The sequence below is a fragment of the Lissotriton helveticus genome, chromosome 3_1 (genome assembly GCF_964261635.1).
Source record: "Lissotriton helveticus chromosome 3_1, aLisHel1.1, whole genome shotgun sequence".
Taxonomy (NCBI): domain Eukaryota; kingdom Metazoa; phylum Chordata; class Amphibia; order Caudata; family Salamandridae; genus Lissotriton; species Lissotriton helveticus.
Genome location: NC_136061.1, coordinates 1,829,341,201 through 1,829,363,067, shown reverse-complemented (window position 1 = coordinate 1,829,363,067; position 21,867 = coordinate 1,829,341,201). Strand labels below are relative to the sequence as shown.

The window sequence follows — 21,867 nt, the reverse complement described above, 5'->3', positions numbered from 1 at the left end:
GCCAGACATAGATCTGTTCGCCACACACGAAAACACAAAATGCCCAACCTTCGCCGCCAGGTTCCCACACCTGTTGTCCAAGGGCAATGTGATATGGATGAACTGGTCAGGCAGATTTGCGTATGCTTTTCCGCCACTCCCACTAATCCCACTAGTAGTACGCATGCTCCGGCAACAGTCTCTCAAACTAATCTTAGTAGCTCCCACATGGGCACGCCAACCGTGGTTCACAACGCTGCTAGAACTATCACTAGTTCCACACCAAAGACTGTGCCTGTCCCCATCCCTGCTACCGCAGAACCCTGGAGAGATCAGGCATCCAGATCCAAGTCAACTGAATCTGGCGATATGGCTCCTGAAGTCTTAGAGTTTGGTTACCTTAACCTGCCACCAGACTATGAACATCATTAAAGAAGCCAGACGCTAGAGCTTGCTATTCTGCACAATGGAAAAGGTTTGCCATTTACTGCACTAATAATCATTTTGATCCACTAGATGCTTCCATCCAGAATATCATTTGCTATCTACTGCATTTACAAAGATGTAATCTAGCATACTCATCTAAACGTTTACACCTTGCAGCACTTGCTGTGTACTTACAAAACAGACAACACGTGTCACTATTTAGAGTCCCTGCAATTAAAGCATTTATGGAAGGACTAGAGAGAATCATTCCTCCTAGATTACCACCTTCTCCAGTGTGGAACCTCAATATTTTTCTTACCAGGCTCATGGGACCACCATTTGAGCCTTTACACAAATGTGAACTACAATTCCTCACATGGAAAACAGCTTTCCTAGTGGCCATTACCTCTCTAAGAAGAGTAAGTGAAATTCAAGCTTTCACTATACAAGAACCATTTTTACAACTACATCGTAACAAAGTGGTCCTCAGAACAAATCCAAAATTCCTTCCTAAGGTAATCACTCGATTTCATCTTAATCAATCAGTGAAGTTACCAGTATTTTTTCAAAACCCAGACTCTGTAGCAGAAAGAGCTCTACACACCCTAGATGTGAAAAGAGCCCTTCTTTATTACATTGACAGAACTAAATCCTTTCGTAAAACAAAACAATTGTTTGTAGCTTTCTCACCACCACTTAAAGGCAATCCCATCTCTAAATCGAGTATTGCAAGGTGATTTATCAAATGTATCCAAATATGCTATCAAAAAGCAAAACACACATTATTAATTCCTCCTAGAGCGCATTCCACACACAAGCTAGGAGCCTCTATGGCTTTCTTAGGGAACATTCCCCTCGAAGACATCTGTAAGGCAGCAACATGGTTTACAACACACACCTTCACTAAACATTATTGTGTTGATGTGCAAACCAAGCTGCTGTAGGCCAAGCTGTCCTCAAAACTCTCTTTCAAACTACTGCAACAGATACAGGAGACCACCGCTAGGGGAGACACTGCTGTATATTCTATGCTAAGTGTGAGATCTGCAGCTCATATACCTCAAACGGAAAATGCTACTTACCAGTATGCATCTATTCTTGGCATGTAGAGCTGCAGATTCTTACATGCCCACCCGCCTCCCCAGGACCTGTATCTGTTCCAGTTCTATCTTAATTAGATATACACACATGGACATCTTTTTTCTTTCTACTAACTCCAACATTTCCCATCGTGGCGAAAAACAATCTAAGGATGGAGTCGATGCCCATGCACACTATCGTTCAAGGGAGGAGTCACCTATCTCGTGACTACATAGACTTCTTCCAAGACGACATCAACATGCAATCATCTGAGCCCAACACCAGATGGCAATCTAATGTTAAGTGTGAGAATCTGCAGCTCTACATGCCAAGAACAGATGCATACTGCTAAGTAGCATTTTCCTTTTTTGTCAGAAGTTAAATAATATATCCTTGGTGCTAGGAATTTCGAAGATCAATTCAAAAGGTATTTAGGAATAAATAAAAAATGAATTAATGGAATAGAAATCATAACTTGTATTTTTATAGCATTAGATTTTTCTTAGAGTCATATTTCTCATAGTCAAGCTTGGAACCCTCATAAAAAAATGTTAAAATAGTAGTAACAGAATTGACCAATTAAAATGTTTTCTATATAAAGCTGTACAGTTTTTTATGCAACTTGGCAGATAACCAATGTGGTGGTGAAGCTGCAAACTCCATTCTCCTAGGTGACACCCAGAGCATATATTTTTTAACACATATCAATTGAGAGGGGAAATCTTGAGAGGGTCTCAAATGCCTCTCTCCGCACCTGTCTATAGGTGTTGGACCCACAGGAACCTTTTTCTTCAGCAATCTAATTTTTATGTCCCCACACAATCTTAAATAGTACTAGTACTAAGACACATCTTCAGAGTGCCAGGGCAGCATTAAAAACATGAGTGGAAAAGATTTTGCATCTAGGCAAGAGCAAAGTGTTGGAGTCCTTTATAGATCATAATTTCTTACACGTGGCTGACCGCAACCCACATGAGTTCCAAGCACCCATAAGAAGTGCTCATGGAACCTCCACTTAATGTGGTTCACAAGGTGTGTGTATAAGTAATTGCAACAGAAGATCCCCTTCCCATTGGCAATACAATTGGAGAGAAGAATCTGTGCGACATTAGATTTTGTTATCAAAGAACCTTAACTGAATATTCTCAAAGAAAGCTTTGCTCTTAAAATAATCCTACGCTTCATCTCAAGAGTACCCATTGACTTTCACTTGTATCAGCAAGTCGGGTTCTCCACCTGTTTTTCTACGTCAAGGACCAGCTGGAGGGAAATGTTTACATACTTCAGGCTTTGAGTGGGGTTCCGATTGCAAGTTCAACCGGAAAAAAACATTTTACTAGACCAGTTATTTGTATCATTTGGTAAACCAAATGCCAATCCTTACCACAACAGGGCTTGCCCACTGGTTACAGCCTGGATCACCTTCCATCATTGCACATCTGGAAAGCCTGGTTGAAATGCACTAGGATCACTAAAACTATGGTACCCAGGGCAAGTGTGAGTTATCTATGCTGCTGCAATGTGCCAATGCTATCATACCTACGCACAACACGTTTCCTGGATGTCCAAGCGAGATCGGTAGCAATAGGGGAGCTGTGGAGGCTCATTAGCACCTTCCTCATTGTTGTCTCTACGACCTGGGAGTTGTAATTCAATTAGGTGAAACTGAAAGATCCAATGCTGGAAGAGATATTGCTTACCTATAAATACAGTTCTCCGCCGTTGATACCTATCATAGATTCCCACGTGACGCTACCTCCTCCTGTTGTCATGAGGCTGAGGTATCCCCTTTCATTTGAAAGTGCGACAAAAATTTATATATGCAATTCTCTAGGTTAGTGAAGTACAATCCTCACCAACTCATTGGCTCTCTGTCAGGACTTGCAACGAGGTGTATATCTTGTACTTAGCCCAACATTAGAGTTAGTACGTTCTCTTATTGCTGATTTATTGATCCGTTCCCAGGATTCCCTGCCTCATTACTGGGAAGAATTCACTCATGTGAATCTATGAAACATGCCAGCACTGGAGAACTGCAGTTACAGCTATGTAAATGTTTCTTTTGCAGCACCCAACAGTATTCAACCGATCATCCTCAAATCACGCACAAATGCCCTAAGCATGAGAATTGACCCTCTCAGTTGTTGCACCTGCAAACGGGATTATCACCCTGTTTCGTCTAACCCTGGGCGTAGAGGGCATAGTGGGGCTCCGCGGAGCTACGCGGAGAGGGCGAGAAGCTACGCCCACTCCCGCACTCCGCGTAGCCCCACTACGCACCTCCCTCCCGCTCTCCCCTACATCCATTATTTAAGCAACTAACCTTAATAAAACTGTTTTTAAGCACTTACCGTGTCCGGGGGCTCGTCCGGGGCTCCCTCTGGGAATAGCATCGTCCTGGATACCAATGCGCATGCGCGGGCGGCCGCGCATGCGCATTTCTCCCGAGAAATGCGCATGCGCGGCCGCCCGCGCATGCGCATTGGTATCCAGGAAAGGACGCTATTCCCAGAGGGAGCCCCGGACGAGCCCCCGGACACGGTAAGTGCTTTAAAATAGTTTAATTAAGGGTAGTTGTTTAGATATTGTATGTAGGGGAGGGCGGGAGGGAGGCGGGTGGCGGCCGACTCGGCTACGCACACGGAGTGGGCGTAGTGTTGCCGGCTATGCTGTCTACGCAAAATGCGTAGGAGGCAACACTACGCCTACTCCTTGGGCGTAGCCGATTCGTACGCCCAGGGTTAGTTTCGTCCCACTCTTAACTTAGTGAGGGTTTCCTGCATCTCATCAAATGGGTACTTCAGAGCCTGCACCAATTAAGCATTTCAGCCCTGTTCCCTGCTCTGGCCTGTATAATGAGCACTTGAAAGAACCTTCCCTCATTCAGCCCACCGCTTCTGTATATTTTCTGTGTTTCACCAGGAAAAAGTGCTTACCAGGTCCTCTTTGGGCAGCCTGTCTTTTAAGTAATATTTAACCAGCAGGACTTCCACTGAAAGTGTTCATCTGGGCTCACGTCTGGGCTAGAAATTGAGCGCCGGAGGTGGGTGAGCCCAAAATGGTGTCAAAGCAAAGAATCTGTGGTCAGTAACTATTTGAATGAATGGATCCGAAGAAGGGTTTACAGATGGGGTAAGCTAAGCTGCTTTCAGTGCATTTTATGTATCCAAGAGAGTTTTACTACAAGGTGTAGCTATTAAGTGTAACACGAACTTTGCAAAATCGATAATTAGTGATACATCTAAGTATGACTGAAATACTCCATCGACCGCCACATTCATGAACAGATATAAAGTAGCTCGCACGTTTAGGTGAGGACATGCATAGATGCTGAAAAGGAACAATGCTAAGTAGCCTTGTGAAAGGTTGTCATGGAAAAGCCTGCATCCGCAAAGAGATGGCCAGCCAGGGAAGAACTATGGGGCATATTAGCAAGGACGATATCGCCGCTTTAGCGAGACTTTTGCCTGCTAAAGCGGCGATATTTTTATCGCCCTATTAGCAAGCTGTTGCTAACAGCAGTTAGCGACAGCTTATAGGCAATAGCTACAGGTTTAGGGCCCGCTTTGCATGTCAGTCATATTTATCACTAATGACATGCAGAGTGGGCATACCCAACCTGTTAGCGACTGAAAGAAGCCGCGGCCGATAGTGGGAGTACCAGCCGGGCGGTGACGTGGGGAGGGGCAGGGGCAGGCGGGGGGTAGTAATATATGGATTACGGAGTTTAACAGGTAAGTAAACATATAAATAATTAAAACGAATTTCGTTGCGCACACTGCATCGCATTTGGTGATGCAGTGCATGCAACGAAGTTCGTTTTATTTATTTATATGTTTACTTACCTGTTAAATTCTGTAATCCATACATTACTACCCCCCACCCTGCCCCACCCCCTCCCCACGTCACCGCCTGGCCGGTACTCCCACTACCGGCAGCGGCTGACTGAAAGCAGTCGCTAACACAGCTATCGGCTATTAGCAAGGCAGGCGAAGCGATTAAAAAATCGTGCTAAGTGGGAATAACACCAGAACCTAACGCCTGCTGAGACCATGACTTAACCTGTATATCCAATGGGAGGTGGATATTCAGGTTAAGTCCCCATTAGCGATGATGCCTGAATATCGCTGGATTTCCAGTGATATTCACGCATTGAGCCGCTATCGCCAGATATTTTATCACTTTAGAGATAAAGGTTGCTAATAGCACGTTAACTCTGCGATAATATCCGGCAATAGGCGGCGATACAAAAAAATGCGCTAAGCGCATTTAGCGATAATTATCGCTATTTGTTGCTTATATGCCCATATGACTCTTTTTAAGGGCGTTATTCGGGAATGGAATTTGGTTTCAAGAACCTAATCTAAATTACTTTACATGTCCATTGAAGAATTTCAGATGTCTGTAAAGCCAATAAATCCAGATTTTAAAGGCAAAAGCAATGTGATGGAATATGCACATCTTTAAAAAAAAAACTCACACAAGTGTGAGAATCCCTCCATGCAACAACAGTTTTCCAAATGTTCTGTTATTTACCCTTTTTACTTGACACTGGATCAGGAATAGTCCGAGAACTACTCGCTGGTCAAAATGAAGGCAACTGCACGCAGGTGTATTAAAAGAAGCCTCCAGAAAAGCAAAGCATCTTGAGGTCCAGCCCAGGGATGTTTCTTTCTGCATCACTTATCCATAAGGAGCGTTATTATGGTGCACCCCTGGTGAACTCCTCCTACTGAGGCCTACAGCACTATCAGGGATGCTACTCTGGTGCATGCCACTGCTGTACACGCCACAACTCTCACTACCATTCCATCGTCTGAGGTAAGTACAAAGGAAAGTGGTTGAAGTATGATTCAGGTAAGCATAGGGCGCTTAGCATTGGACATAGTTTGGGTTTTTAAGGCGCATGCCATAGGATTAACGTTCAGTAAGGTTTAGGTTTGGAATGCATTAAAGAGTTACGATTTAAGTTAGGTTTTGTGTTAGGATCACATTCATGATTCGGGTGTATGGTTGGAGTTGTTGTAGCTGTATAGGTGATGTAGTGGCTAATTACATTGCATCCTTACCTTGTAGGGGGAGTGGCTTTGAAACACAGGTAGGCCAATGCAGAGGTGATTGTTGTTGTAATATACAGCCCAATTCTAATCCTGCCGAACAAAAAGTTTATGGGATTTTTTAAATTTTTTACCGATGGAAGGATGAATTGCTGAAAGCTTTACGATCCTAAAAGTTTTGATACACCTACGATTTTTAAAATTAAACAAGTAGCTTTCTAAAACCTGACAATCCTCTCTTTAATTACATAGTCCACAAACCGATTAGTAATCCTTGAGTTGTTTCTCCTTGGTACCGATACCAACCATCTCAGTTGAGATTAGAATAGTGTAGTCCTGTGTCTCAAACAATATTTCCTCTAAATGTCTCCCTAGTACCAAAGGAGTATGTAGAGCTCTGTTTCTATATATATCAAACACAGTCTTCCAGCGACATACAACAAAAATTCTAATTGTGCTGAAATTTTCTTTGTAAACCACACGTTTCCAAAAATGTACAACCACTGTAAAGGAGCATATCCATGACCAAATGAATTTTCCAATTTTGAAAAAAATCCTACTTTTACTTCATTGCAGCCCTTCACCTGCTCACTTCCACAAATCAGGGTACTAACAGCCAGAATTGGCATGACCTTAACCTTCTGGAAGAAAATCACAACGAATGTTCAAGATAGTTAACGTACATCCTGCATTATATTATAATATTTATTAGTTCTGCAGCCATGTCCTAATATATTTCAATCCTTCTAACGAAACCACAAACAAGGATCATCAGATGCAGAATGCAAAAGAAAATCGATGAAAACACTGCAGTTTGGTATCAGACATATTGCTAAGGAAACCTTCACCTGCTTACACCTCATACACACTAAGATGTGAGGGTCTGATTCACAAAGCACATTTCCATGAATAAAATATGTCTTACTCCTAGGAATTGAGGAGTAAGTCTCACTTAAGTCGAGGTAAGGCATAACTACTCACAGAACATTCATTTGCAAAGCCAATGGGTTTCACCGTTTTGACCAAATGGCTTTCACCATGTTTTTCAGTGATGTTTTGGAGCATTAGCAAAAGGCTAACTAGCTACTACTGTGCAGCATCGATTAAAATTTTTTTTCTAACATTGGTAAGCAACACAAATGCAAACACTCTCATGGAAAAGGGTAAAAGTAGTTCCCTACATTTGAGCGGAGGAAGGTTACAAGTCAGAGAATCAAAAGGATGGTAAAGAGGCTCTGCTCCAGGGGAGGAACAAGAAGAGAAAGGCAAGCTGTTGAATGAGGATGAGAGTGACAATAAAGTCAACCAATGGTAAGCAATGGCCGGGTACTAAGCCTACTTTACATTTTGGCATGGTCCACTGGAGGACGTCCACAAAGCTGCCTGGTGGGCAAGACCTAAAAACCTTTGTAATTTTGGCCTCATAAGTTTTATACTTCCACGGGAGATAAAAAATGTGTGTGAAATTTTCGATTTTCTTAATCTCCATCCAAGGACTTGACCGTATCAAATACCTGATAACTTAAAAAATAATAATAATAATTTGGGGATTGTGAAGTTCACACCCAGGTCGGGTGAATTACACAGTGATAAAGCTAAGGGCATGTAAGTCAGATTGCAATATTGAAATTAATTAATAATAGACTTCAAACCCGTGCAATAACAAAACCCAAGGTGATCAACATCTTTGCATCCATAAAGCAACTATAGACAGATAGTGCCCACAATGGTATTTGGTATTAGTCTACTCATTTGTAACATACATTATTAGTATGTTATGACTCGTATAACCACTTTTAAATTTTCCAGTGTCTGCTAAGCATACCAAGAGGCAGCCCTATGCTCCCTGTTCCAAATCTTTATCTCAGGTTTCCCCTCTTCTTATGTTAGGCACATTATCAAAAGGCAGCCATCTCGCCTCCACAACATCCATAAATAAAATGTTCACAGAAACATTTTTTCGTTATAGCTATACTGTAACTTAGACACAAGGTGGAGCAATTGTGACAGAAATAGTTGCATGTACAGCAATGCAATAATTTCAATTTCATCTTGTGTATGTGACAGTGAGCAGATGATTTTTACTTATAGAAGCTACTAAAACGATTATCTACAAACACCATAAGCAAATTGGAGGGCAAGTAAACGTTTTTGCACCTTACTGATGTGCAGGTCTTCTCTGACAGCTCCCACCGACTCCTTTCAGATCAAACTTGAATAGGTGCAGATAGAATCCGTGATTCCTCCTGGCACAACCTTTCACCTTTATTTTCCAGTGACACACATGCTTTCTCTTTGCCTTGATAGAAACATTTGTTGATTGGGCATGCAGCTATCTGTGAATTCAGCAACTCCGCTATGGAGAGTTTGAGCTGCATACACAGTGCATACACAGTCACAAAGCCACCTCCGGCACTGGAGAGGCTCCCACCCTCCACAGCAGAGTTGGAAAAGTGTTTGTAATGCCCGTAAACTGTTCAGAACAACCAGTGAGGCTTGCAACAGACAACCAGCCCAATGAGGCAGACACCATTATACAAAAAGGCAGAGTTACCAAAAAGATTCACATTTCAGGCCTATTTAAATATCAAGACAAACAGGCTAGTGAGAGAGTCTTCCCTACACCAAATTCAAAACACCAGGAATAAAGTCATTGGCAACTTAACAATTTCAATGAAAGTCTCTTGCGCCATATAAGGATGAAAAGGAAGGAACCCTCGTTTTTTTTTTTAAAGAACCCTCACTCACCAAACTAGTTGGTGACCGGCTTCATCATTGGATTCCCACCCTGGGTGCCGAATGCCTCCCAGGTGTGCTTTGATGCCAGATTTACTGTGGAACAGGTTTTTTTTTTAATATTGTGGAAAAAGTGCAAGTGATATAAAATTGGCTCAAGGCCATCCAGCAGTTCAGGTATTTGTTAATGGTGGTCTTGGGCAAGTTTAAAAACAGTGTAGGATGTCTTCAAGAGTAAAATGGTGCTGTGCATCCCTTTTTCATCTGGTCAACATGTTTCAGCCATTTACCACTGAGTGCCTATAAGGATCAATATGGCTTTCGGAAGGACCAAAATCTGTGATGTGCATGCACCCTAAGACATGCGCGGCAAGTTTGTTTTTCAAACTTACACACAATGAATCACCTCCTGTAACTGTTTCTGTTGAATAAAGAATGAAATATAAGAAGAGAGACACTTGTAGTTATGTTGGTAGCATTCTTTCAGTTAAAACACAGGGAAAAATAGCATAAGCCTAGGCTGAGCATAAAAAGGGCATGCATTATGTCCCACAAATGTTGGAATCTTCTGCAAACAATAATAGTATACCCCTGCATATTGAATCATGCTCTGGCTCATTCGCAAGCCATACCCAGTACAATGGTGGTGACTGCGCAATATTTTAGGTTACATAACTACATGAATGAAGGCTTGTGTCACACTTGTGTACATAGGTAAATACATGAATAAAATCTTTTGATCCAATTGTTGTCAGTTTTCTTTGCAACATGGTGGCTCCGAGAGGGTGGACCCTATTGTCACACTGCAATATCATCAATATGAAGACTTATATTAGCTTAAAAGCATCCATACTATGGTACGCGTGGTCTGTGCTGCCCCCCCACCCACATTTTCCTAACTTATTTCGTCAAGGCATTTCATTCTTTGATACATCTTCTTTGTCTCCCCTTGAGCCCCATATCTTACTGTGAGTGTCTTACAGCCAGCAATAAAGGTTCTCCATCAAGTGATTCACTGCACTTCCGGGGACACACTAATTCAGCTCTCTGTCTAATAGGTACCATGGATTTCCCCAAATGTCTGACAGGTAGGGAATGCCCTTGATATGATTGGATGCCTCTGAAAAAGACTTCCTATATGAAATGCAGCTTCATGAATTACATGACATCATTCTCGTATTCTTTCATCATGTGTATTGAGCCAATCTAGTTAATAACAACCGTACATGACAGTACGGCCGTGCGGTTGAGTGATAACTTGTACTGCATTTCTATGACACATCCTCAAAGGGATGGGGGAGATACTGCTCTACCCAGTTTGCACATATAGCGAAATTAACATAAACTTAAATCTGCTTGGAAAATCCTTGTGACGTCTTGACCACTTCATTCAAATAGTATAATGGTGGATGTGTCATGTGAGTACCTGCGTTCATATATACCTATACCAAGGTCTTGAGAGAGAGCCCACTGTACAGTGGGATGATTTGGCTTGTTTTGAACCAGTATTGCACCTGTTCTGTAGTCTCCTTATGTATAGTAGATATAAGGGGTGTACTCTTCGAGTCAGAGGGGAGAACCCCATTTTTTTACATAGACCCTTAAGTATCTACTTTGTATGATGGATGGATAGTATTTGTGTGATGTCCCATAAACCTAGCAAGATATTGGGAAGGGTTTTATTTGTGGAAGTTATTTTCAGTAAATTTGTATCCCTTAAGTCCCGAGCAAAACATATCTCTGATAATTACATAGTGACTTGTTACCAGGATACTGTCTGTCAGGCGGCAGCTTGAAAGGGGAACATTACATACTAACACCATCAGCCTGTATATATAATATATATTCAGTATACTTCTGATGTGCTGGGGCTGTTACATTTTAGTATGTGTTCATCAAAGCTCATCGTTGTTGAAGTACAGTGTTCCTTGCTCTATCGTCATTGAATCCAGTTTTTTTAGTGGACTTGCGGCAAATCCACTGTTGTTCTTTTTCCAGTAGCAGTCCCTCTGTATTCCTGGCAGGTTGTTCAATCTGTTCAATGACCTCTCATCTCATGTCATTTGTTGTATAACTGGTCTTCAGTAAATGGTCTGTCATGTTCGTTGTGTATGTCTTGCAACTAATGTTGCTGCTATGTTCGACGATCCGCGTTTTAACTTTTCTGGTGGTCATTCCTATATACCATAGTTTGCATAGGCAGGTAATGAGGTATACAATTTTGGTAGAATTCCAATTGGGGTGTTTCCTTAGTGTACATGTCTTTCCTGGTTCCAAGTTGAGTGCCTTCGTAGTACTCGTAAATAGCAGACACTGCAATTTCTGCATGCATAGTAGCCCACTACTCCTTGTCGGCCCCAGCTTTTGAGGACAGTGGTTTTTGTAGGAATAGTTTTATTTGTTGGCCATGTTGACAGCAGACTGTCCTTTTGGCTCTGTGCCTTTCTGAATGAAAATAGGAGCTTCTCCCAGTTCAGTTTTCCAATGCTCATTCCCTATCTTTTTTATCTGATTAGAGTTAGTGTTGTATGTTGCTACATATGACAAAGGGACACTGGTGTCACTGTGGGTAGCAGGTTGCAACAAAATGCCCCTGTTTTGATTTTACAAGCAGATTTAAGTTTACACAATTTTGCCACATGCGCAAAAGGGGTGGGGCAGGATCTCCTCCACCCCTTTGAGGAGGTGGCGTAGAGATGCAGTACACATTGTCACTCAACCATGCGGCCGTATTATCATGTATGGGTGTTCATAACTACATTGGGCCAATACGCACGGCAAAGGAATACAAAAACAACAGTATATAATTCATGAAGCCACATTTCATATAGGAAGTCTCTTTCAGAGGTATCCAATCACATCAAGGCTATTCCCCACCTGCCAGACATTCTGGGAAATCCCTGGGACTTATCAGCAGACGCAGTTGGTCCCGGAGGTGCTATGAATCGGCAGATGGGAAGTATTTAATACCAGCTGTAAGCCACTCACAGTAAGATACGGGGCTCGAGAGGATACAATGGAAGTGTATCAAAGGGTGAGATGCCTTGACGAAATAAGTGAGGAAAATAAGGGGGGGATACAGACCATGCCTACCATACTATGGATGCTTTTAAACTAATCTAAGTCTTCAGATTGGTGATATTAGAGTGTGACAATAGGGTCCACCCCCTGGGAGCCACCATGTAGTAAAGACGACTGTACAACAAATGGGTCAAAACATATTATTTATGTATTTAACTATGTACACAAGTGTCACATTAGCCTTGATTCAGATGTTATCTAACTAAAAAATATTGCGCTGTCACCATCACTATATTGTGCACAGCTTGCAATAGAGCCACAGCATAATTCTGTATGCAGTGGTATAATATTAATGTTTGCTGGAGGTTCCAGCATGTGTGGGTCATAATGCATGCCCTTTTCTTTCCCTGCCTGGACTTATGCTATTGTTCGCTGTGTTTCAATTGAAAACGTGCTACCAACATAACTACAGGTGTCTCTTTTCATGTATTTTAATCTTAACTCAAAAGAAACAGTTGCAGGAGGTGATCCATCGTGTGTATCTTTGAAAAACAAGTTTGCAGCGCATGTCTTAGGGTGCATGCGCATCACAGATTTTGGTCCTGATGAAAGCCATATTGACTCTTTTGGGCACTTAGCGGTAAATGGCTGAAACATGTTGACCATATGAAAAAGGGATGCAAAGGACCATTGTAGTCTTGAAGACATCCCTCACTGTTAAACTTGCCCAGGACCACCCTTCTTAAAGTACCTGAACTGGTGGATGGCCTTGAGTCAATTTTAAATCACTTGCACTTTTCTCACTCTGCTAAAAAAACCAGCTTCACAGTAAATCAGGTGTCGAAGCACACCCAGGAGGCATTTGGCATCCAGGATGGGAACTCAATGGGGAAGCATGTCACGAACTAGGTTGGTGAGTGAGGGTTCTTTAAAAAAAAATAGGGTTCCTTCCTTTTCCCCCATATATGGAAAAAAGAGACTTTCCTTAAAATTGTTACGTTGGCAGCGAGTTTGTACCTGGTGTTTTGAATATTTAAATTGCGCTCATACTTTATGTGAGCATCATGTGAAAATTGGCATCCATAGGTTCACCACCTGCTGACCACAGTGGCCTCTAAAGCCACAAATGCTGTAATGTTTTATCCTCCACTTTGCAAAAGTTGTTAAAGTTTGAGAAACTGGATATGGCTAATATTAATTGGGTAATAGGTGCTATAAGGATACCACAGGTTTCAGAAGGTGTGCTATGTATTGCGCAATAACTTTCTGTGGCACTTGCTGTGACTGAGGTTTCTAATGGTATAAGAAGTGTGATCTTTTCTGCTTTTAACTAGTATCTACTGTGAGCTATTTCTCTTGTGGTATATAATGTCATGTATGGTGCTATACATAGACTTGTGGAGATTTGCGAAACATAAAAGAATTTGCAATCCCTGCCAGCATGCACACAAGCAGAGAAGAACCATATACCTGAGGCAAAGTTCAACAAAACAACAATTTGATTTCTGTGGGTGTATACATGACCCACAATGGAAAACTTACCTGATTTGCTCATGCGCATATTATTGAGTGATATAGAGTCTTGTCTCTGCTACCTCGCACCATAAATAAAGGTAGCAGTACTCACAGGTAGTGGGCAGTCACCTTTAGACATGTGTATGCAACAAAAAGAGGGCATTGACAGTTCGCCTGTCTAGGGACATTGTGGAAGAGAGTGCAAGCTCTTCCCTGCAACAAGAAGTTCTTTGCCCTGCCACAGAGAGCACCGAGAAAAACACACTTTCTTTGCTATTGCACATTCACAAAAATTCTATGTACTATTTATGCTCATGGGTCTAAGGAAAAGCACTGCCTTGGCTAGCCTGCATGCATCACTGAAAATAAAGCATGCTCTTTGTGTGTGCATGTGTAGTAAAAAGGAACCTCTGCCTGTGCTGGCATGGGTGCATGGGAGGACGGACTGGGACTTCACTTGCGAAGATCGTGCTGCCACAAACATGGTGAGCCACCCCACACGTGCAATTCCTAGTGAAGTCAGGGGCTGTCCATTTAGAAGTAGGGGATGTCTGGAGAAATATGGGAATGCTATCTTGAGTAACAATAAACATTAGAACAAAAACCCTAATGCTTCGCGTCTCGAGTGCTGTATGTACCCCTATGCCAGGCCCCCAGTAATCAGTGGATCACTCATGGAAGGAGACTCAAGTCTTGTGGGCTGGCCAAAACTAGAACCTCTTGGGAAGTTTGACATGTGACTGAGTCTGAAGCCCCTGCAAGTCCAAAAAAGCCCTAATTTGTAAGTAAAACTCCCTATGTTCTTTCAGAACAGTCTGCCTATGCGTGGAAAGTGCCATTTGATTGGGAGCAGAGTTAGCCGGTTGCGTGAACACGAGTGTACCATAGCCAGCAACAGCAATTGTTTGTTCCTCTTTGATTGTCATGTGGATGATGTAACATTGAAACACCCCCTTTACAGCTCTGCTTTTCTGCTCACCTCCTGTAGGGCTTCTCAACCTGCTGAGCACCTGAGCCGCTGGAACGGGCTGAGCCTCCCCCTCCTGCACCCGCACGAAGCCTCCCTCCCAGGCCAGCGGGACTTGCTTTGGGCTTTTCTTTGGTTCTTTTTGTTTGTTTTTTGTTAGTTTGTTTGTTTGTTTCCCCATTTGCTGTGTCTTTCTGTCCATCCGTTCTGGCAGTTAGTTCTGCTCCTCGATAAACCCAATATCTTTTCCAAGCTCAAGCCTCCAGCTCAGAAACATTACTGGTCGGTACCATCTGCTGATAGGACAGTAGGCAAGCGGTATGATGCTCATGTACCAGTGGCACAGTGTTCTACTGGAGAGCAGATGTGGTCCTGATGTAGAACTGGTGCCCCTCTATCGGGATGCTTGTCCCCTGGCAAGGTGCGTGTACAATCGTAGGTTCACTGACCCACTGGCGTTATACTTATCTACCAGTGGTACGTTGGTTCAGTATGTGGTATGCTAGTCCTAAAGTGAGATTCTGGTCCTCTAATCAGATGCTTGTCCAGCAGTGTGTTGCTAGTATTCTGGCAGGACCTTAATCCTTGCTGGTGGATTGGTGTGATGCAGATATACTAGCAGGACACTGGCCGGATGTACGTTAGTACAACGCGCGTTTAGACTGGCTTAATGGTTGAAGGTTGCTCTGATGATGGGATTCTGGTGCAGTTGTGGGATGATACTGATTCAAGTGAAAAATGCAGGCCCAGAAGTAGAATTTTAGCCCACTGGCAGTATCCAAGTCTGCGGTCAAGTCAGTGGTCCACCAGCAGGCTATGGCTCTACAGCAGGGCGCCTGTCCCCTAGGGCTCTTCCAGCTTTAGGGACTCAGAATATGTCCTTCTCTGAAGTTTCAGGAATACATTTCTTGCATTCTGTACAGTGTCAAGTACCAGGAATTCCAATGTGTGCACCTAATTTGCACCAAAAGATCTGCCGCCCTGCATCTTCATGCACTCAGCATGGGAACGTTGAAAGGATGGTTATCCTAGAGTGAGAAAACCTGCCAACTACTCATCCGCACTGAAAGGAAATGTGCTGCACAAACCCGATTTTTTGAGGCATAAAAAAAAACTGTAGGGCATATTAGCAAGAGCAATATCACCGCTTTAGCTGAACTTTTTCCCGCTAAAGCGGCAATATTTTTATTGCCCTATGAGCAAGCTGTCGCTAACAGCAGTTAGCGACAGCTTTTAGGCATTAGTTACAGGTTTGGGGCCCGCTTTGCATGTCAGCGATATTTATCACTAATGACATGCTATGTGGGCGTACCCAACCTGTTAGCGACTGAAAACAGTCGCTAACACAGCTATCGCCTATTAGCAAGGCGAAGCGATTAAAAAATCGTGCTAAGCGCGATTATCGCTATAAACTAACGCCTGCTAAAAAGTTGATTTACCTGTATAGTCAATGGGGGGTGGATTATCAAATTAAGCCCCCTTTGGCGTTAATGCGAGAATATCGCTGGATTTCCAGCGATGTTCTTGCATTTCGCCGCTATTGCTGGATATTTTAGCACAATGGAGAAAAACGTTGCTAATAGCATGTTTTCTCCGCTAAAATATCCAGCGATAAAAAAAAAGTCGCTAACCACGTTTAGCGATAAATATCGCTATTTCTTGCTAATAGGCCCCTGTGTTTTTTGCCAGCCTTCTCGTCCTTCTAAGTTCTGCTCTCCCTATTTTCAATTCTCCCATCAGCAGCTCCCACCCGCTATGCTTCACTCTCCTTTGTGTGCTCTCCTCTTTCCAACTTTACCCCTTTTGCTTTATCAGCTCCCACCATCCTTGCTTCAATCTCTGTGGCCCCAAAATATCAAAGTCAGTAAATCGTTTGACATCAATATCAGATCCTAAACATTGATATAAAATTATTCCCAATTGGAGTTAATAATTTAAAATCTGCACTCAGTCAAATGAAATATTTATAAATTTAGGACCAGATATTTATGTCAGACAATACGTTGAGATACAATCTTTGACCGTGTTTGCCCTCTCTCCTCGGCAGCTCCTGCCCTCCTTTCTCCATCCCAGCTTTGCCCTGTCTCCTCTCATCAGCTCTTATTTTCTCCTTTTTCTACCTCTAGCCCCTCTGTAGTAACTACATGTGCCCCATCTCCATCTTTGGTGGTTTCTCCTCACCCTTCTCTCTTTGTTTGACACACTCATTAGTTTTTTGTTCGATCCTTTTTCTCACCTTTTGTCCCTCATCCCCACAGGAGATTCTGCCCTTCCTCATTTTATACTCGCTTCTCCAGTTTGAAAGGTTCTCTGTTCTCCATGACTGGCCTTTCACCCAGTCTACTCTCCCTTTTTTACACTCTGTGCCGGGTATCCCTAAAAATGCTCTTGTTTCTCTACGTTCCCCCATCCCCACATTCAGCGCCACTTCTGTTCAGTGCGTCGATAAATGGGTAACACGCTTCAGACCTGAACTGCAAGTGTCTTAGCCCCCCCTGAAGTGGCATAGCCCCCATGAAGTGGAACAGCCCCCCTTATTGTTTTCCAGGACTGGGAGCAGCTTTGTCAAGGCGCCTGGATGTGTACCTACACCCGCGGTCATACACCCGGGCAGGGCTGGATTGATCACTCATCTATCTGGCCGCTCCATAAAGGCCTCTGGGGCTGGTCATTTGCTGATTTAAGACACCTTGGTGTATGTGATCAAAACCCTACTTTGTTCCCTCGTCAAGCCATGATAGTTTCCATCAGAAGCAGCAGGCTAATGCTGTATTAACATAACTAATGGTAAAGGCATTGCCAGGATATTGATTTTTGTCTGTAGATGGAATCCTCTGCTGGGATTAATTTCACACCCATCTGGTTACTTTATCTCCCTGGTGCCATGCTGCCACCACCAGCTACTGGGCTGCTGGTAGAAAACAGCCCCATTCTTCCCTCTGCTGCCCTACCTTTCCTCTGAGCTCCAGCAATTAAGCATTTAACAGGGGGGTATATTACATAGTTTTAAATAACTTTAATATTTGATGCATTTATCTTAGTTTTATAGTCATTTCAATTAGTTAATGGTCATGCAAGGTATTGAATTTGAAATGCCCACAGTTGCAGTCATGGGCAGCACCACATCTTGTTCCTAAGTCTGTTTCTGTGTCTCACTCCCAGCGAGCTGTAGGCAGTGGCACTTAGTTGTCAGTCTGTTAGCCTCAACCCATCTCAAGGGCGTGTTTTAGCTGCCATTGCACGCCATAAAGCATGCATTCATACACTCTAAAGTGTACAGCCAATCATTAGGCTGCAAGACATGGAGTCATACACTCCAGACTGTGCTGTTGTGCACTCCAAATTGTTCTCTTTTATATTCCAGGATGAATAATCCTGCAGTTTAAGTCTTACAGTCATACCTTGCTTTAAGAGCGTCCTAGCCAAGGCCAGTGAGAGAGTCTAGATGTGATCTTATGAGAAACAGGTCAAACAAAAATACTAAAAGTTTCTAAAACCTTATGAAAAACTTCATACAGATCTTAAAACCCATACAGGTAACAAATACAAAACACACCACCTGAGGAGGTTTTTCATATCGTAAGACTGCTCTCTGTCATTAAAGCGCAAGAAAATGCATGTTTCACCATCAAAGGTTTCTGTGGCTGGCTATGGAATCTCTTTGTAGCAAATATTAAAGATATTAGAAAGAATATGGAAAATAACACAGTATAATACTGTAGAATACTTTTCTACTTACTGATATAAATATAAGTGTGAATAAATGTTAAATCCAATAGCTTCCCCTGGTAACTGAATCTAAAATGATTAAAGTATCATTGTTATTGCCATGATAAAAATATAATCTTTCACTATATGTGCAAGATTCCCCATGTACCAAAAAAATCTAGTATGTCACTTTTCCCACGTTAAAAATGACACAACCGTGGTGCAAGGGGCTTGGAAATAAGCCCCTAGTGTTATGTAAAAACATGTCGCCGGTTGTTTGATTTTGTTTCTATGCTGCCTGAGCACTTTGGATCCAGTCCAATCACGTTTCCATCCTCTAAGAGGGAACAAGTATGCATTGATATTGGGGCTGGGCAGTCAAAGAACAAAATTGGATAAAGGAACAGCAGCTTCTTTGGTCTTGTTGGCCTTCTCTGTAGCTTTGACCACTGACCATAACATTTTGTTATAGTCAAACAGGGAAAAGGGAATTCAGGGGAATCCCTACACCCCATGACTACTTTTATAGCAGATTGAAAGTAAGTTTTCGTCATGTATTGATACAAATCTTCACCTTGGGCCGTAGCGTGTGGAGTTCCACAAGTCTCATCCCTCAGCCCATTGCTGTGTACTTTTGATATCATGCAAATATCCTAATTAATTTGATCCCACAGGCACACCTTTTTTTTACACAGGATGATGTGACCCAAATTGTTCCAAGTATAGCAAGCAGCTAGACTGATGTTACTGTCAGTTTCACAAACTGTTCCAAGTGTAGCAAGCTGCAAGTCAGATGTTGCTACCAGTTTCACAAATTGTTCCAAGTGTAGCAAGCTGCTAGGCAGATGTTAGTGCCAGTTTCACAAATGTTTCCAAGTGTAGCAAGCTGCAAGGCAGATGTTGCTACCAGTTTCACAAATTGCTTCAAGTGTAGCAAGCTGCCAGGCAGATGTTACTGCCAGTTTCACAAATTGTTTGAAGTGTAGGAAGCAGCTAAGTTGATGTTACTATCAGTATCACAAATAGTTCCAAGCGTAGCAAGCAATTAAACAGACAATGTTACCAGTTTCACAAACAGTTCCAAGCGTAGCAAGCAGCTAAACAGACAATGTTACCAGTTTCACAAATTGTTCCAATCATAGCAAGCAGCTAAGCAGAAGGTGATACCAGTTTCACAAATTGTTCCAATCGTGGCAAGCAGCTAAGCAGATGTTGCTGCCAGTTTCATAAGTGCATGCTTCATATTGCAAGTCAAATGTAATTCCAGACATCGGCCCCCTTCCAGCCTTTGTATTCTCTTTGGGTGATCCCCATTCAGCCTGCAGGTTATGAGTAGGGGTGGGTCTGGGCGGAATTCCGCGGAGTTACCTAAAAACTCTGCAAGATTCTGCTGGTGTCCGCGAGCAGCATAGTTCAGTACGTCACACTGCTTTTGATTAAATTTCGCGTTGAGAGCTTGTCCCACACTGTAAAATCAGCATGAACGGCACCACACATCGTACCAGAGGGCTCTGCTTCTTTCTGTCGCTTGAGTAGATTTTCTAATCAAGCAGCAGCTTTCTCCGCTTAACATGAGGGGTATAGACCTACCGCGACCACCCATGTTGAGAAATCTCGCCAGGAGGCGGTCTAGCTCTCGATTTTCTTGCTTCTCGCTTGCGCTCACCAACTTAATGCACCAGTTGGCGGAAAATTCACTCTGCCATTCTTATGACTCCTTTAAAGTTCCTCTAGCAATGTCTAGTGATGAAACAACCATAAACTGAAGTACAACTCTCCTCCTTTACCTCTGCTCTTCCCTCACCCATGTCATCTTTCCAACCATTTATAGAATTCATTACCTACTTCATCCATCAGGAGGTGCTAATGGCTATGGGGATGCCTCACAGGGCATCTGGGGGAGGAAGGTGGTCTGCTTGAAGGAGGGAGGTTTATTGGAGTATTGTGGCTCTTATTGTGCTCATATTTTTCACAGCACGGCCCAATTTATTGTTGCATGAGCTAAAGACTAGAATGGTACATGTGGCTCTGGTGCCACAGGCTCCTCAAATTTCCATACTCTGACTTGTAATGTGGCAAAATGTATGAAGGAGGACCAACATCAGAAAGCAATTGGGTATATAAAACAGATTCCTCTGCCATCCTCTAAATAGCATCTCAAGCTGCACCAGTCGGTGTTCTACTATTTTTGATCTCTGTCTTGCAATGCAAAGGATTCGAGGGAGCCAAGTCAGGCTTTTCTCATACAGACTAAGAGCTACGATTCCCATCAGCTACAGGATTAGATGATATACGTTGTGATCTGTTTCGGCATGGCCACCCTGTCAATTCAGTTTATTCTGTCCAGCTGTTCCTCACCTGCCCCAATGTCGATAAAGGGAAAATGTACACATTTCCAGTCCCAGAAACTAGAAAAGCTGTCCCATAGAAGAGAACCAGGTTCCCTTGTGGACAGTGGAGTAGTGGCAGAAGGTATGTAAGAAGGTCCCAGATACTACCTGAAGACTCCTTCCATACTATGAGAAGGTAGAAGAGGGTGGCAGATCATTCTCTATGGTATTACCCATTTCTTTGAAACTTTGTTAGAATTATTTACTAACATTTAGCAAATAGCATAATGTGACGCAAAACATTGCATCGATTTACTTACCATTATAAAAGTCTGCAGGTGCAGCACAAAATTGCACTGTGGCAAATGAGCTTCCAAGCAACATAACTATTAACCCCTCTTGTATGTAAAAATCTTCCTTTTCTATGAACATCTAACGTAAAAAATCATGAAAACATGATTGTTCCCTCCTAAGCTGTGGTGAATCATTTTCTTATATTGCTTTGTAATTGGGTAGAAATTTAGAGCCAACGGAGGCCAATTGAGTGCCACGCTAACCTCTATGAATCTGTGTGATTGTACATAACTGTTCGGAGAACAAGCTACATCGTCAGTGTAGGGGTCACCTGGATGGTTAGTGACCCAGAATTGACAAATCCTTTGCCATCATTTTGATATTGCATCCTTTTGCCTCCAGGTCTCCTTAACAAGCCACTCTGTTACCTTCACTCTATAACCACCCGTCCATCATCAGAAGACTCTCTTGCAGTTGTACATATGTGAACACCCCAACTAAATTCTGTTGGGGATATTCCCTATGCAGATTTGGTATTCTGGATTAACTTCTATCTATTCTAAACAACCAGATCTCACCCTATCACCAACTGTAAGAAGACCACCTACTTCATGAAGAGTAGGGATTCCAGGATATGAGGGCTGGGTGGTAGATGACCTGAATTTACTGAGCCATAAAGAGAAAGGGGAATAGGAAATGGGCAACTGCCCCCCCGACAGTGTGGCTCCAGTTAGTTAAGTTACCTCTGGTAAGA

At 42.7% G+C, this 21,867-nt stretch overlaps 1 protein-coding gene across 3 annotated transcripts in view; it reads left to right on the top strand.

Annotated features, from left to right (window-relative positions):
• BRSK2 (BR serine/threonine kinase 2) overlaps nt 1-21,867 on the top strand; it is a 762,518-nt gene that overhangs the window by 736,956 nt on the left and 3,695 nt on the right. The window lies entirely within an intron of this gene.